General features: G+C 41.5%; 1 long non-coding RNA gene across 1 annotated transcript; it reads right to left on the reverse strand.

Annotated features, from left to right (window-relative positions):
• Nucleotides 1-2,232: 2,232 nt before the first annotated feature.
• On the reverse strand, nt 2,233-6,473 carry LOC123091376 (uncharacterized). The gene is made up of 4 exons (XR_006443060.1): nt 5,118-6,473; nt 4,188-5,045; nt 3,789-3,839; nt 2,233-2,503 (listed from the first exon to the last, which is right to left on the reverse strand). It is a non-coding gene; the product is annotated as an uncharacterized lncRNA (long non-coding RNA).
• Nucleotides 6,474-7,014: the final 541 nt, after the last annotated feature.

Consider the following 7,014-nt stretch of genomic DNA (forward strand, 5'->3'; position numbering starts at 1 on the left):
ACGCTCCTTGAGGAAGATCGTCTTCGAGTTGTTATGTGAGCCGCTCGCTACCGGCAAGCCTTGCGCCGCTATCATAGCCGTCAGGTTCACGCCCGAATCCTTGAGGAAGGCGACCTTGTTCTTCGGTGCGTTTAGTCCACCAAGAATTCAAACAAGTTGACACCGAAGTGGGAAGGCCCCTATCGGGTAATATGAGTCATCAGGCCCCGCGCAGTCCGCCTGGAGATCAAAGATGGCATTCCAGTGAGAAACTCCTGGAACAACGAACATCTTTGCAAGTTTTACCCATAGGGCACGGTTGTACTAGCCTTGCCGGCAAGGCATGTAATGCTATGTACAGAGCCAGGCGCAGACCCTGCGCGTAGCTAGATAGTTTTTAGCATGTACGATTTCCTGCTAGTTTCCATTTATATATATATATATATATATATATATATATATATATATATATACATCTGGGCTATTCTGTTACGCGTAACAGAATATTATTCTGTTACCCTACTTGCACTGATGAATTCAAGCGGTTGAACTGATGAAAATCGAGCGGTTGAACTGATGCTTTCTGTTGTTGTTAAAAATTGTCTTCTTTAGTTCAATTTCTTTTGCAATTTTTTTTGTCGAAACGGGGCGTGTAATATATCGTTGGAAAGCTCTTGACATCCACATTACAATCTTATAATTTGTTTATGCAAAAAAATTATGATTTAAGAGCAGTTTTGAAAAAACCGTTTTTTTCAAAACCGAAAACACGAATCGTATTTTGGACTTAATTTTCAAATGGCTTGTCGGAATTGAGCAAATGAGATGGCGTTGGAAATCCTGTGAAAATCCGCATCTTCCATATATGTACTATTTTTTTCAAATTCTATATGATTTAAAACTAATTTGAAAAATGGTGAAATTCTGGGAGAAATGTTTTTTCACTGTTTTTTCCAAACGGTTTGTCGGATTGACGCAAATGATACGGCATTGGAAATCTATGGAAAATGCGCAACTTTTGCGTATAGAAAGTTTTTTCTAATTCCATACGGTTTAAATATGAATTCAAATACGGTTAAAATTGGTTTTGAACGCGATTTTTTTAAAAAGTTTATCGAAATGGGGCAGATAATATACCATTCGATAGCTATCGAAAATGCGAAACTTAGTCATGTTGGTCATTTTCTCTACTTCGCAACCGTTTAAGAGTAATTTGGAATACGGCATGATGGATCCTGCTGTTTTCTCGTCTGAAAAACAGAGTAGTCGACTGATATTTGTGTATGTTTGTACTGAGCTATTTTTTTAGAGTAATTTTAAATGGTTCTGAAAAAGGGTACTTGTACTGATGTTTGCATGGGTTTGTACTTAGCGTGTTTTCACTAACTAGACTTTGCTCTGTTTTGCTCGTAAGTTTTCAACGGTTTATTGTATCGTCGCCCCTGTACTTGCATGGTTTATATCATCGAACTGAATGATATTTTTTCCAAAAATAAAATGTTTTTTATTCTTGTTTGAACTAAACTTTTTTTACAATGATAGTCCTAGACTTCTCTTATTTGACGACTTGTACTTTTCTCATTTGAATTGCATGGTTTTTTTTTTGCTTGAACTTTTACAAGTTGAATTTCTGTCATTTCTTTTATTCCGAACGGACCATCATTTTTGACTTGTACTGATCAATATTTTTAATTCAACCATTTTTCTATCTAGAACGGACGAATATATGTTCGAGAAAAAGAATACTTGAACGGATGTATGCATGGTTTTGTACTGAGCGTGTTTTCACATACTGAGCGTATTCTGGACTTGTCTCTTTTTGCAACTTGAACTTTTTCTTGTTGATATTTTTTTATGTTTCATAATGTTCTCTTTTATTCCGGACCTCTCTTTTTCATGGGTCCGACCTTTCCGCTTTCTTAACTTTGAACTTTCTGGATTCCTTGTACCCAAACCTCCTCAATTCTTCTGTAATGTATCTCATTTCTTTATTTTCTAATTTTTCTAAAAGGGTTTTTGTAACCATGAAATTATTTATCCGTGAACTTATGGATTTTTTTGCCATGAACTTACCAACATTTATTCTGCCAAATACACACACTTTCCTGCCAACATTTTTAAAACGCTTCAGCTCACGTAGGCATAACATCAAACAGGCAACGGCGAAAAATAAAAACTGGAAGAAATCAGTTTTTAGCTATTTACTGTATAAGTATATCATCCAACGTGTACTCGGTGTCAACTTGCATAACATGACACAGAGCAATAGCATCATCATACCATTAGCAATAGATAGCAACTCAATACAACAGCAGAACACACAATATATCTTTTTCTACATACAATGCCATGATTTATTATACATAATTGTTGGCAAGTACATGTCAAGCGAAACAATTTTTCAACAGAAATGACTTCTTTTGAGTGGTGCATGTCAAAACAATGATATTTTATTTTCTTGATCCTCCAAATTTGAGCGAAGAGAACGTAACAAGAGAAGTGAAGCAATGCCACCACCTAGTACCTGCATTTAGTACACTTCTATCTGAGATCGTAGCTTAAGGCAGTGAGGTTGCAAGTTCAAACACATGCCTGAATTGAACTCAAATAAGAAACTGAAATCCAACTACAATAAGAATTGAACTGAATGAAATTTATAAATTGAACCAAACTGAAAGAAGAAATTGGACATCATATGTACAACAAGAAATAAACTTGAGCAGTATCAGCTACTAAACAAAAAGATTGCTTTACTAAACCTAGAGATTTTATATTGGTGAACTTTTTCTTCCTACAGAACCGTATATCAAATACATGTACTGTTCGCTAGGTTGTAGCAACATGATAATTAGTAGCAGTACTACTCTAGGTGGCAAAGTAGTAGCGCCACAAAGGAAGGCCACCATCAATAGTGCGTACTACCGCGAAACCTAAAGTATGCGTTGGCCATGCTTGCTTTACATAGTACTACAAGCTTTTTATTAAAAAATGTACTACAAGATTTGTGAACATGAGGTCGTAGAGAAGTTGTACTGAGAGTTTGGATTTGAGCGGCCGGACAAGGATGCAGCACACACAAACACACACCACCAGATAAGTTTCTGGGGTTCTTAATGAGCTAATGATAGAAAACATGTTGAACTGAAATTTGGACTTCCAGGACTATCGAATGTTTTGGGTTCTTTTATGAACCTTTTTGTTATTTTTTTTCTTAACTAAAAACCAAAATTACAATCACAATACACACATGTACTACACAACAATGTGCGTTTGTACTGTCCATGTAAACGAATCAACCAAAAACAACTAATTTATGGAGGAAACCATGTTTATGTTGCTGAGTACACCATGTGATGTAACTACAAACTCCTTTTCTCTCTGAAAAAAGCATGATTCACAAATGACCTACATTTCTAGCATCGGTACATACTTGTCATGAACTGATAGAATTACTCAAGTAGACCAAATTCGAACTAGATTAGAAGAAATTCCATAGAGCATCATTTCTAGCATCCGTACATACTTGTCCTTTTACGGACTGATGGTAGATATAGATGGCGAACTGCTGTAACACATGTATTTAAGGTGAACTTATATTTTTCATGCACCTTCCCATTTTTCAGATCATACTATATTCCAAAGCCAGCTGTAACACAACTCAGTTATTTTGCATGAACTTTTTTAAGGAAAAGCTAGAAATATTTACTCAAAGTTCAGTAAAATATTAAGGGAAATAAATTGTAGTGCCAATAGCAAATCCTCAAGGGAGTTTATATTTGAACTAGCTACAGTTTATTTTTTGAACTTACCTGGCAGTAATACATGAAGTCTAGCAGCCAATACAAGTACCATGCGACAATCTGTAACAAAAAAAAAGATGTAGGTTAAAACAAAAGTTGAAATAGCAGACAAACTCGAAGAAGCTAGCATCAACGATCTTCTAACTGAAGCACCATAGGTTCCCAATTTAATACCACTACAGAGTACTACAATAATTCTGTCAAAATTAAGTACACAAAGAACATCCACATCAATCCATCACAGGATCATCCATTTTACATTCCATCCACAAATATGCATGGCAAGTTTCAGAGTTGGAAGCTCTCTAAATTAAGCCATCTAAAAACTAAGTGATACATATATGCAGGAACAAAACTAGCTCTAAATGAGCAAGAACAGAGTATCAAGAAGATTCATCAAATTCATACCAAAAATGCTGAAGAATGGAGAAAGTTGAGCTGGATCAGGAGGTGAAACACGGGTGGCCTGCACGCGGCTCTTTGAGTGACCGGCGTCGGAGCAAGAAGTTGGACTGATGATCGGGAGGGAAGGCTGGGCTGGCTGCTGGAGTAAGCCAACAAACATGTACTGCTGCTCGCGACGAACTCGACCTCCCTAATGCCATGGGGTTGGACTGAACACATCTCGACTGTGCTACGGAGATCTACCCTACTAATCAACATATGCAAGTCTGTACATACAAAATTGGTTGAATATGATGAACATAACAAAATGGATGCTATTTTTCATATTTGAATTTCTACTAATTAGACTTGCGAAGGGGAAGTAGATGAACTGAAAAGCAGGAACTATTGCAAATTTTCTATACAATGAACTACCATACAATATAAAACTGATTTTTTTTAACACACACACTGCACTGATTCAGCTTTCCTTTTATGAACTGATGATAAAATACATGCAGGGCTGCTACACAAGCAGCAAATCTATGAATACATGACCTTTTTTGGCTAGCAATCTAACAAGTGTTATAGCAAAGCAGGAAACAAGCACACTTTTTAAACTACTCATGAATACGCATCAAGCTATAAGTACAAACTGCTTCTCATTCACTAAAACGTGAGCTAATTTTCAATAGAGATTCACAAAAACGGGTGATAGCAGTGAACCTGTGACGAAGAATCGAACTGAAAAAGAAATTTTTTGGAGGTAGAATACGACGTCGGAGATCACGTGGACCGGCTACACCTCCTCATTTGGACTGATAGCTTTGGGAAGTGGAGTTGATGGAGGCGGAGATCACAAGCGGTGCCGGGATTTGGCCGCTGCAGGGAATCCATCAGCGAGCATGCATCACAAAAGCAAATGTTCAAAGAAAAACGAGACGGCGTTCTCACTTTGTGGATGATCAACGGGTGCAGCGCTTGGTGAAGATGTTGGTCGCATTTCGACTTAGACTGCAGCCAGAGCTCGACTTGGACATCTGATGATGATCTTTATGCTGCTGATTAATTGGTCTGATGGTACATGTGCATGCCAATAGATAAGCGAGCATGCTGCTATGAAGTTAACCTATTTTTATAAATTTATTATTCAGATTCAGTATATCCATTACCTATATGCAGAATCAACATTGTCCATGGTTCAGACTACTACTATTTTCTTGAGAAAATGCAAAAACCTTATGTTTCAATAGTAATGCATAGCGGCTCCCTTATCAATTGTTCAGGTACCGTTTAGCAATTAAAAATCGAGGAGTTGCATGCCCAGCAATTCAGAACTAAGATCACCAAATTTTTTGGGCCATAGCCCAAGTCTGATTGCACGAAAAAATCTCATCTGAACGTGCAAGGGATGAAGGGAGCACAAGGTGCAGTACTATACAGAAGAAATGACTCTGAGACAAACTACTAGATCTGATTTTTTTGCAAAGAAGTCATACCATTTCAGCAGTCTTGCTGGATGAGCTACGCGAGAGATCAAGTTGAGCAACAGCAAGTTCTAGCAAGTTCGACTTGGTGAAGATGGTGCAGCGGCAAGTTCGACTCGGTGCCACAACTTTGCTGTTCTCGAACTGTGCAGCGACTGGATGTGCTTACCTGGCTGGATGTGCCGGACAAGCTTATCTACTAGAACTGCAGGAAGCTCGAGCCTCTTTCGGCCCTGGGATGGCTCCCATGCCTGGGGTAACACCGGTGGATCGGGGTGCAAGGAGAGGAGTAGCGCCGGAGTCCAGGTTGTAGCAGGCTATGCTCGCCGAAGCCCGGCCAGATCCGTGCGCTGGGAGCACTCGTGGCAGGATCTGCGCCTGGAGTAGCTCGGGGAGGGTGCTAGCCCTGGATTCACCGGGGCGGGCTGGCCGGCGTCGCCGGAGGGAGAAGGGTGTTGCGGGGGAAGGGAGACGGGCGACGTGGGGAGAAAGGCGGCGGACGGCGCGCGGGAGGAAAGCGGCAGCCGACGCGCGAGATGTAGGCGAGGACCGGCGTGGGGCACGATGGTGGCGCACGCGAAGGAGGCGGCGGCAGGCGCGCGGGAGGGAGGCGGAGACCGGCGCGGAGGATGGCGGCGGTGCGCGGGAGGGGCTTGACGGCCGGCGCGAGGGAGGAAGTTGGCGGCCGGTCCGAGGGATGGAGGCGAGGAGTGGGTTGGGGCCAGTTGCGGGAGGCAGGGGCGGGGCACGGGTGGATCCGTTGGCGGCCAGTCACGGCATCGCGGGCTCCCTCGCTCCGGCTGACACTGTCACTCGCTCGCCCGCGACGACTGCCTCCCGCGCCTTATAGGGAGCGATGGTAACAGAATGTTACGGATAACAGAATAGTCCAGCCCTATATATATATATATATATATATATATATATATATACATGCTTGTTTGTCTAGGATATTGTGCTGCCTTGAATTCTAACAGGTGTTAAGAAACCACCAAGGCTCCATGCCCCTGTCCTCCCTTCCTCCCGGCCGCAGTAACGACGCCCCGACAAGAAATTGAGAAGATTGTGTGGCGTGGCGTCCCCGTCAACAACTTAATCAGATAAAGTTCCTCCCGTGCCCATTCATGTTTGTAACTTGCGATTTGCGCATTAGAAAACCTCGTCACTCTGTCTAGACTGGGGTGCTCCCATCCCCGACTCGAACGTTGCTTCGGTCGGGGTTGTTGCAGTAACCTTGGGCCTAAGAAGAGTTTGGCAGGGGGCTGGACCCTGCGCCTGTAAACCGGCAGATGTGATTCTTCGTCAGACACAGGAGCGCCGACAAGGTGGCTTACCGGGGAAACTCATTTATTTTCATTAAAGGG

Source organism: Triticum aestivum, chromosome 4B (assembly GCF_018294505.1).
Source record: "Triticum aestivum cultivar Chinese Spring chromosome 4B, IWGSC CS RefSeq v2.1, whole genome shotgun sequence".
NCBI classification, from domain to species: Eukaryota; Viridiplantae; Streptophyta; class Magnoliopsida; order Poales; family Poaceae; genus Triticum; species Triticum aestivum.